The following is an 11,481-nucleotide window of genomic DNA, read 5'->3' on the forward strand; positions in this document are numbered from 1 at the left end:
ACAAACTGGTGGACTAAGTGACTGAAGACATAGAGATAGACTGGACAAACTGGTGGACTAAGTGGTCAAACTGGTTATTTCCTTCATGCTCATGTTTAAAATGTGCTCACTTGCGTGTTAAAAGCCAAGTCCTAAGGAAAGTTCTAGGCTTATTTTAAATACACATGCACTGTAATTCAATAACAAGACAACCTGTGGTGATGATGTTCATCTACCTTTTTTAAGATTACTGTAAACCGTTCTGATGGCAAAACCAAATGATGGTATACAAAACACATTAAATCAATAAATCAATCAATCAATCAATAAATAAACATGCAGTTGTGCGGACAATTTAAAATTCCAGCATCTGTATGCTCGTGCCCACATATGCATTTATGTGGGTGCATGCATGCTCATTTTAAATTGGTGCAGGCTCCACTTTTAATACCTAACCCCTCCCCTTCATAACCATAATCCAGCCCCTGGAGACCAAGTACCCACCCCAAGACCTCTCCTTACTCAAAAAATTAGCTCTGGTGGATCAGTGGGGGCCATGAGTGCCTGCTAGGCCCTGAGCCTGGCAGTAGTATGTTTTCAAAATAGCACCATCCAGCCTTTTCTCCTATCACTTACATGTTTGTTTGTTTTTATTGAAAACGACTAGAAACCAACCTGTTCCTCTTTCTTCTGGTACCTTTGAAGCCAGTGCTATGCAGTGATGTGTTGCATCACCAGATGCAGTCTTACTCTGAATGTAGTCAATTTCTCCCTTTACTATTATCCATGGATGAAATAGGACACAACTGTTCAGGTTTGAAGGATTTGTTAAGGCCTCTCTAAGTGGCAATCTCAGTATTATTTATTCTAATGTTGGGAAGAATAAAAGCTTCTGTGCACTGTCTTTTCTATTTGTTATCCCAGAAGGCTCTGAATCCTGTGGTAAAAGAAAACATCCTTGTGAAAATTATGTTCATTTCTTCCTCTCTGGATTTCTTTTTAACCTTCTTTTTTGTTTGCACTGACAGTTTACATAAGCCATGAGAGCGAACTTTAGAAAATGATTGGAGGTGCTAAATGCAACACAAATTATCCAGGGCTGGATTTAAGATTTTGGCACCCATGGGCAGAATGCCATGGCGGTGCCCCTTTGAAGCTGTGCTGGCATCTGCCCCTAAAGCAAGCAGAAAGGGGCTCCTCTTTTGCCTGATTATTTGATGCCTTCAAAATTTGGCATCCAAGGCACAGCCCTGGATTTGTGTCTAGGATGGCAAACATTTAGGGGCAGCAGGCTGGCTAAGATTTCCTGCCTTCCAGCTCTGCTGAATCTCATTCAGCAGAGAACAGCCCTCTGCTACCCTGCTACAGACCCTTAAAGGAGGTGGAGGGATGAAAGTACCAAAAGTGCCTGGAGTGGCAAAATCCTAAATTCGTTCCTGCGGCAGTTGCCTATGCTTAAATCCCAGCCAGAAATTACCCCTCCTTGGACACAATGAAGGAGTGAAGTCAATACTGGGGGTGTTCAAACCCCCACATAGATGGCACCTAGGACATGAGCCCCAAAAGCATCTGTGCCACAATGTGGGGCTGAGAGCCTTTTGGGATTTTAAAAAAAGTGTCACCCAGGAACTTTTAAAATCCAAACAACTGTGGAGAATAAAGTAAGATTACTGTTTAGCAAAGCAGAAAAGGCTTCAGCTGTGCCATAATGTTATGCAGGTGGACCCTTGGACTGAGGGGGAGTTGACGCAACCTGTGGGGAGGAGCTTCACAGGTCCCCATCATCAGTAGGTGAGGCTGGTGGAAAGCAGAGGCCTACTGGAGCAATACCACTATCAGCCCATGTTCCACTTAGATTGAGCCCTCAGGTGCTGGGGCTGGTTGGACTTAGGTGTGGCCTCTGAGAGGATGGAAGACAGGTAAAGAACCATAGCAGGCAACACGCCAAAGGGTCAGAGGCAGGTGGTGAAGCTTGTGGTCAAGGTCCAGGCAAAGGTCGTGGTAGGCGGCAAAGCTCGTGGTCAAGGTCATGTTAGGCGGCGAAGCTCATAGCCAAGGTCCAGGTAAAGGTAGTGGCAGGCAGTGAAGCTCATGGTCAAGGTCCAGGCAAAGATCGTGGCAGGTGGCAAAGCTTGTGGTCAAGGTCCAGTCCGAAATCAAAGCCAAGATCAGTCCGAAGGAGTGAGGGAGGAAGGTGAGGCACACAGAAGGCAGGAAGGAACTCAGAAACTCAAGAACAGACAATCCACGTCTCAGAAGAGAGAGGACTTATTGCCATGGCACCAGTTGAAGGCAGGGACTATCCTTATATAGTCCCTGGGAGATGATGTCATCGAGGAGGGCTGTGGGGCTTTTCCTGCCACGGGCCCTTTAAATCCTGGCAAGAGACGTGTGCGCACACCTAGGAGGTCAGTTGTGGAAGCAGAAGTCGGTAGCATCCTGTGCCACGAAGCTCATTGGCATTGGTGGCACCCAAACTGTGTGAGAGCAGCAGTGGATCGATGGCGGCAGCAGTGCTCAGGGCCACGAAGACGAGGAGCAGAGTCGGCGGCGGCTCCCCTTCCCTACGAGGGAGCCCAGGAGTGTGCCGGCCACGGAGGCGTGATGTCGAATGAGTGAAGATGGCTGCGTGGCTCTGCGGCTGGTAAGCATAACTGTACCCCCTCCTCTAAGCCCCCCTCCTGAGGGTTTAAGTTTCCTGGAATGGGAGAAAAGAACTGTTTGTTCAGATTCTTGTCTAATATATTGGAGGCAGGCTCCCAGGTATTTTCCTCTGGGTTGTACCCTTCCCAAGAAAGGAGGTATTCCCATTTCCTGCGCGTCTCCTAACATCCAGGATCTCACGTACTTGGTAAGTTGTATTGCTCTCTGAATCTATCTCTGATGGCTGTGGTATCTTTGGAGAGGGCCACGAGAGTATCAGAGGTTTCAAGAGAGAAACATAGAAGGAGTCATGAATCTTCAAAGATGCTGATAAGCGAAGTTGATACGTTACTGGCCCAAGTTGTCGTAATATCAGGAATGGCCCAATGTAGCGAGAAGCGAGCCGCATCAATGGAACTTTGAGTCTGATATGACGCTTGCTGAGCCACACATTTTCCCTGGGTTTAAACTGAGGTGCAGATCTATGATGGGAGTCAGTGAACCTTTTGACTTTTAGGCCCACCTCCTGAAGCATCTGCTGCGTATGGCCCTAGAGTCTGTGAAGTTCTTGGGCCATCAGTTGAACCGCTGGTGAGGGAACTGACAGAGGAAGAGACAAAGGAGGAAGCGACTGCTTACCATAGAAGATTAGAAAAGATGAGGATCCCATGGCGGTACAGGGGTGAGAGTTATGGGAAAACTCTGCCCAAGGAAGCAGAGCCGCCCAGTCATCTTGATGAGTATTGACATAGGCCCGTAAGAAGTTTTTCAATGTCAAATTTGTCCGTTCGGACTGGCCATTTGCTTGCAGGTGATATGCTGTGAAGAAGTCCAATATAATGCTGAATTTCTTACAAGGGATTGCAGTACCTTGTAGTGAACTGAGTACAACGATCAGAGATGATGTGTTTGGTGAGTCCGTGTAGACGGAACATGTGCTGGACGAAGAGTTAAGCTAACTGTGGAGTCATGGGAAGCCCAGGCAGTGATGTGAAGCGTGCCATTTTAAAAAAATGGTCTAGTACTACACAGATGACCGTATTGCCATTTGAGATAGGTAAATCCATGACAAAGTCCATGGTTTCTTGGGGGCTGGCAAGGGCTATAACAGCCCTCAAGGTCATCCCACCAATGGTTTCTGCTGCGTACAGACAGGGCAAGGGTCCACATATGCCCAAATGTCCTTCTGCATGTCAGGCCACCAGTAGAATTGCTGGAGCAATACAATGGTCCGAGCTCATCTAGGGTGGCCTGCGACATGTGAATTGTGGGACCAGCTTAAGACTTTTTCAGGGTGCTTTCGAGGAACAACTGTCTTCCTTGGAGGGTCAGTCATGGTGGAAGTGAGGAGGACCCAGGCAGGGTATATGATGTGCCAGAGTGGTTCAGTGGTATCCTGGATCAAAAAGGAGTGAGAAAGAGAATCTGCTCAGATGTTTTTGGCTGTGCACCTGTATCTGAGTTCGAAGTCAAAGCAGGTGAAGAAAAGTGTCCAATGGGCCTGCCGTGGGTTTAGATGCTGGGCCTGGTGTAGGTGCTCGAGATTTTTATGGTCAGTGTAGATGGTTGTATGATGCTGTGCCCCCTCCAACCACTGATGCCATTCCTCCAGCATGAGCTTGATGGCCAGTAGCTCCTTATCGCCGATTCTGTAATTACACTTGCTGGGGAAAATTTCTAGGAGAAGAAAGAGCAAGGGTACAGAGTTCCAGAGGAATAGTTTTGGCTCAAGACGGTTCCTACCCCTTCTGAAGAGGTATCCACTTCAACAATAAAGAGACACTATGGGTTTGGGTGAAGACAGCTTCCCAGAGGAAGGCTGTCTTTAATTCTTGAAAGGCTGTCACGGCTTCAGGGGCCCAGAGCTTGGCGTTGGCCCCCTTGCGGGTCAGGGCCGTGAGTGGGGCTGCCAACTTGGAGAAGTTGTTGATGAAGTTGTGATAATAATTGGCGAAGCCCAAGAATCTCTGTAGGGCTCGTAAGCCACTAGGCTGAGGCCAATCTTCTTTACAGTTGAATTTGTCGAGATCCATGTGAAAACCCTGCTGGGACACTATGTTACCCAGAAATGGGAGGCTCTGTTTTTCAAATATGCATGTCTCAAGCTTGGCATAGAGCTGGTTGTCACGGAGATGTTGAAGCACCTGGGAGACATCTCAGCAATGGGTAACCACATCTTTAGAGAAAACCAAGATGTTGTCCAAGTAAATGACTACACAGTCATAGAGGAGGTCCCTGAAGATCTCGGTGATCATGTTTTGGAAGATGGCTGGTGCACTGCACAATCCGAACAGCATGACCAGATGCTCATAATGGCTGTCTCTAGTGTTTGAAAGCTGTCTTCCATTCATCGCCGTCTCAAATCTGGATTAAATTATACGCTCCCCAAAGGTCCAACTTGAAGAAAATCCTGGCCTCTTGCAGGTGATCAAATAGCTCCGAAATTAGAGGTGAGAGGTGGCGATCTTTTCAGGTAATGGCATTCAAGCCACAATAATCTATACATTGATGGAGGGTCCCATGCTTCTTTGATACAAAGAAGAATCCTGCGCCTGCTGAGGAGGTGGAGTGGTAGATAAACCACAAGATGGTGCCGGCCGTCCATTTCTCCTACCATGTGACAGGGGCCGACCAATGGCACCGGTAGCCCCTGTGACATAGTAAGGGCAAAGGCTATTGGCGCCATTTTGAATACCAGCAGCCGACGGCCCGAGTGCAGGAGATCGCTCCAGGACCCCAGCTAGACTACCAGGGACTTTTGGCAAGTCTTGGGAGGGTCAGGAGGGTGGGGGTTTTATTCATTAATGATACATTGCATTCATGGGGGTTCGCCATATGTTTCGGGACCCCACAAATTCAATGAATAGGGACCTATACGTTGCGGATTGCGCATTCATTCAAAACAAATGCACATCCCTAGCAGCTTGGCTTGTTCTGTTTTCCTAATAGGAAGTGTAACATAACATAACATAACATAACATATGCCATACTGGGTCAGACCAAGGGTCCTTCAAGCCCAGTATCCTGTTTCCAACAGTGGCCAATCCAAGTCACAAGTACCTGGCAAGTACCCAAACATTAGGTAGATCACAAGCTACTATTGCTTATTAGTTCCCATCATAGCAGTTTATGGATTTATCCTCTAGGAACTTATCCAAACCTTTTTTAAATCCAGTTACACTAAGTGCTGTAACTACATCCTCTGGTAATGAATTCCAGAGCTTAACTATGCACTGAGTGAAAAATAATTTTCTTCAATTAATTTTAAATGAGCTACTTGCTAACTTCACGGAGTACCCCTTGGTCCTGAGAGTGTAAATATATAATCAATTTACATTAACTTGTTCAAGTCCTTTCATGATTTTGTAGACTTCTATCATATCCCCCCTCAGTCGTCTGTTTTCCAAACTGAACAGCCCTAACTTCTTTAGCCTTTCCTCATAGGGCAGCCGGACCATGCCTCTTATCATTTGGTTGCCCTTCTCTGCACTTTCTCCAGTGTAGCTATATCTTTTTGAGATGCGGTGATCAGAACTGCACATAGTACTCAAGGTGCGACACAGTATTCAAGGTGTATTAATGTTTAGGGCTTGGTTAATATTGTAGTGTTGCCTTTTCATAGGTAGGGTTGTTACTGTTTGAGTCTGTTCCATATTACAGGTGTAACTTTGAGCGGATTAGTTTGTGTGCATTATTGCAGATCTTGGGACTATGGGGGTCATTTTCAAAAGTGATGCACGCGAAAGGGGACTTTTCGCGTGCGATCACTAAATGGGGGGTGGAGGTCGGCCCCGGAAGAGGAGGTGTCGGGGCGGCACTGGGGCCGACTCTGCGAAGACGTCGCTGACAGGCGAAAAGGTAAGGGCCCTTTTCGCTGCCAGTTTTGCGCCCAATAGCATCACCTTTTACAATGGTGCTATTGGGTGCGAAAGCCGGCGGCGATTGCACCGCGGAGGTGCGATTGCTGCCAGTTTTCGCAGTCCCGCCCCCCGTTATCGACAGATTTTCTAAGGTCTGCGACCTTAGAAAATCCAGGCCTATGTTAGGTGCTATATTTCTCTTTCCATTTCTCCAGGTTTGCACTGCATGCAGAGCTTTTTTGGGTTCCATTCCAGCTTCTGTCTCCATATTTGTAATTTGTAGTCTTTCTGTATTTGGTGAAGGTCGGTTTTGTGTATGTAACAGAGGTAATGCATTTTACTAGAATGTAGGCATTTTGTATCAATCTTATTTGTTGTGTTTTCTCAATTGGATATGTATTGGGTGGTAAATTATTGCCTTTTCATAAGCAGGGCTATTGTGCCTGGTAGTAGAGGGGAGTTTGTTTTGCTGCTACTGAGATGACACCTGAACCAGAAATATCTTTTTTTGTATGGTGAGTAGTATGGGTTATGCCCTAGTTCTGCTATGTACCCATTGTTAGGGGTCAAGGGGGTTCCTGTGGTTGCAGAGTGTTTGTTTACATTTAGCCCCATGATGGTCACAATGTTCAGTGTGTCTTGCATGTGAGAACCATCTGTCAGGTGTGTCCTGACTGAAAAAAAGGTTGAGAAACCACTGTCTTAGTGGAACTCAGGATTTGGTAAGAGGTAACGGTGGTAGGGTCACTTGGCAATAGTGATCATAACATGATCAAATTTGAACTAATGCCTGGAAGGGGGACAATTTGTAAATCTGCAGCTCTAACACAAAATTTTCAAAAGGGAAACTTTGATAAAATGAGGAAAATAGGAAAAAACTGAAAGGTGCAAACTGCAAAGGTTAAAAGGGTACAAACAGGCATGGATATTGTTTAAAAATACCCATCTTAGAAGCGCAGTCCAGATGTATTCCATGCATTAAGAAAGGTGGAAGGAAGGAAAAGTGATTATTGGCATGTTTAAAAGGTGAGGTTAAAGAGGCTATTTCAGCTAAAAAAAATCCTTCAAAAATTGAAAGAAGGATCCATCTGAAGAAAATATAAAAAGCATAAGCATTGTCAAGTTAAGTGTAAAATATTGATAAGCTAAAAGAGAATTTGAAAAGAAGTTGGCCATAGAGGCAAAAACTCATAATAAAAGCTTTAAAAAATATATCCAAAGCAATAAGCCTGTGAGAGAGTCGATGGACAGTTACATGACCGAGGGGTTAAAGGGGCTCTTAGGGAAAATTAGGCCATTGCAGAAAGACTAAATTAATTCTTTGCTTCTGTGTTTAGAATTCTTTGCTTCTGTGTTTACTAATGAGGATGTTAGGGAGATACTGGTTCCGGAGATGGTTTTCAAGGGTGATGAGGCAGATAAACTGAATCAAATCAATGTAAACCTGTAAAATGTAGTAGGCCAGATTGACAAACTAAAGAATAGCAAATCACATGGAATGGATGGTATGCACCCTAGGATTCTGAAGGAACTAAAAAATGAAATTTCAGATCAAATACCGGTAGTTAAAATTTGTAACCTATCATTAAAATCATCCATTGCACCTGAAGACTGGAGGGTGGCCAATGTAACCCCAATATTTAAAATGGGCTCCAGGGGTGATCTGGGAAACTATAGACCAGTGAGCCTGACTTCAGTGCTGGGAAAATCATGGAAACTATTCTAAAGATCAAAATCACAGAGCATATAGAGAGAAATGGTTTAATGGAACACAGTCAGCATGGATTTACCCAAGGGAAGTCTTGCCTCACAAATCTGCTTTATTTTTTTAAAGGGATTAATAAACATGTAAATAAAGATGAACCGGTACATGTAGTGTATTTGGATTTTCAGATGGCATTTGATAAAGTCCCTCATGAGAGACTTCTAAGAAAACTAAAATGTCATGGGATAGGAGGCGATGTCCTTTCATGGATTACAAACTGATTAAAAGACAGGAAACAGAGAGTAGAATTAAAAGGTCAATTTTCAGTAGAAAAATATAACAGTGGAGTGCCTCAAGGATCTGTACTTGGACCGGTGCTATTTATAAATGATCTGGAAAAGAATACAATGAATGAGGTAATCACATTTTCAGATACAAAATTATTCAGAGTAGTTAAATCACAAGCGGATTGTGATAAAATGCAGGCGGACCTTGCGAGACTGGAAGATTGGGCATCCAATTGGCAGATTAAATTTAATGTGGACAAAGTGCAAGTTGATGCATAGAGGAAAAAATAATCCATGCTGTAGTTACATGATTTTAGGTTCCATATTAGGAACTACCACCCAGGAAAAAAATCTAGGTGTCATAGTGGATAATACATTGAAATCATCAGCTCAGTGGGCTATAGCAGTCAAAAAGGCAAACAGAATGTTAGGAATTATTAAGAAGGGAATGGTGAATAAAACGAAGAATGTCATAATGTCTCTGTATTACTCCATAGTGAGACAACACCTTGAGTATGTGTACAATTCTGATTGCTGAATCTTAAAAAAGATATAGTAGCGCTGAAGAAGGTACGGAGAGGTACAGAGAAGAGTGACTAAATGATAAAGGGCATGGAATGGTTCCTCTATGAGGAAAGGCTAAAGAGGTTAGAGCTGTTTCAGCTTGGAGAAGAAGATGGCTGAGGTGGGATATGATAGAGGTCTATAAAATCATGAGAGATCTAGGACGAGTAAATGTGGTTATTTTCTTGTTTCAAATAATATGACTAGGGGACACTCCATGAAGTTAAACAAGTAGCACATTTAAAACAAATTGTAGAAAACTATTTTTCACTCAACGCACAGTTAAGCTCTTGAATTTGTTGCCAGAGGAATGTGGTTCAGGGCAGTTAGTGTAGCTGGGTTTAATAAAGGTTTGGATATGTTCTTGGAGGAGAAGTCCATTAATTGCTTCACTAATGGCCTAATTATAAAAAGCCAGCGGAAGTGAACTTTCAAAGCACCACAACTGGCCCTGTCCCTCCCCTAGCCTGCACCTTTTTTTGCATCAGAAGAACCCAAGGAAACTGGAGAAAGGCCCAATCGCGTTGCTGTGTGATTCTTACAAAATTTACCCCCTTACGCATATGCTGATATAAAATCGGACGCGCATGTTATAAAATTGGCGCATACATGTGCGTGCGACGGGAACAGTGTGCACATGGACACCCACACGCATCTTTAAAAATTAAACTTTTAGGGAACAGCCACTGCTATTACTGGCATTAGCAGCATGGAATCTGCTTAATGTTTTGGATACTTGCCAGGTAGTTTAGTTTATTGAGTTTTATATACCATCGTATCAGATGATATACCATCACAATGGTTTACAGCATTATAAAAGAATGAAATACAATTACCAGTATAAAATCAATAAAAACTTTGATATAAGGCGGCGATATAAAAAGTACAGATATAAAACAACAGAATAAAATAAAAGTGACAAAAAATATAAACTAATACATTTTAATTATTAGAAATAAAAAGGTTAAAAGATATCTTAAAAGTAACATCAGTAGTTAGGCTGGGCTGCTCTCAATCGGGTTCTGCATAAGCACAGCTGAATAACCATGTTTTAAGTTCTTTCTTGAATTTTTTTTATATTAGCTTGCAGTCTCAGATCTACTGGTAATGTGTTCCAAAATTTGGAATGTGCACATAAAAATGTTTGGGGGTTTTTTTTTTTTCAATTTTACTTTCATGTTGTTTGATGTTTATTTTAGTTTGGTTTGTTTAACTGAAACAAAGAAAAGAAAAAAAATACAAATAGAAAAAAACCTAGAAAAAAAAAGAAAAGCATTTTCTGACAAGAACACCCCTTAATGTATACAGAGGCCCTATCCTGAAGGAGTTACATTTGTTGCCTATATTCCTATAACGTGGTGATCAAGGTTTGAAATATGAGCCTTAATCCATAAGTTGCTGTCTGGGTGATAAATTGCATAAATATGTACCTGGGAGAGCATTATGTTTGGAAGGAGCAAATTTACGAGCTGTCCCTTTATTAAAAGGTTAAAAACGGACAGATACTCAAATCAGAGCTTTTTCGTAGGTAGGGCTAGTCCTTTGGGGAATCATTGGGGAAACTGATGTGAAGGCATTCCGAAAGAAGCTAAAAGCTGCTTGTTTTGTTGAGGCATTTTATTGATGTATGTATACTGTATTTTCTATTTTTTATGGATGTTAAACATTGTAATCCGCCCTGCATACAGGGTAGAAGTGGTGGACTATAAAAAATGCAAATAAACACACAATAAAGAAAAGAAGGGGCTGGGCTCCCCATTCACCCCACCGCAATCAAAAATTACCCCCTGGGCCTTCCCATCCCCCCATCCCCCACCCTCCTCATCCCCATCCTTCTCCCAGTTGATCCTGTCCTGTTGGCTCCTGTTTTGAATATGGCACAAGCCAGCCTTGAGGTTGGCACTATTCTGTTGTATGGGCATATATCGTACAACCCTACAACAACACGGTGCTAGCTGACATCATCTTGACAATGGGACTTAGTGGAGCAGGAGCAACTGGGGATTGGTTCTGCCCCATTTCAAACTTCTACGACCTCCACAAAGGGGGTAAAATGGGTACAGGAAGGGTGGATGAGGAAGGCTCGGGGAGGGGTTAATTTTTTTATTGCAGTGATGTGGGAGGTGGTGAGCTTTGGTGGCAGTGGGTCAAGAGCAAAAAGGAAAAAACTAAATTTCATTGGATTTTTCTTTTTGCTTTGAAATAACACATAAGTGTTGTGTTTCATTTTTCTTGTAATTGCACAACATATGTACTCCCCTGTTATAAATCATAAATTGTTTGCCAATACCACCAGGACTCAGATACGGATCTATATTGGACCTCTGTGCACATTTTATTCGTAATGGCTTACAGGATACCTTGTCAGCCTAAGAAGTCGGGAGGTTTTTTGGTTTTTTTTTTTTAAGAACAGGCTTCTTTGAATATTTCAACCCTTAAAGTG

This window comes from Rhinatrema bivittatum, chromosome 9, assembly GCF_901001135.1.
Source record: "Rhinatrema bivittatum chromosome 9, aRhiBiv1.1, whole genome shotgun sequence".
Taxonomy (NCBI): domain Eukaryota; kingdom Metazoa; phylum Chordata; class Amphibia; order Gymnophiona; family Rhinatrematidae; genus Rhinatrema; species Rhinatrema bivittatum.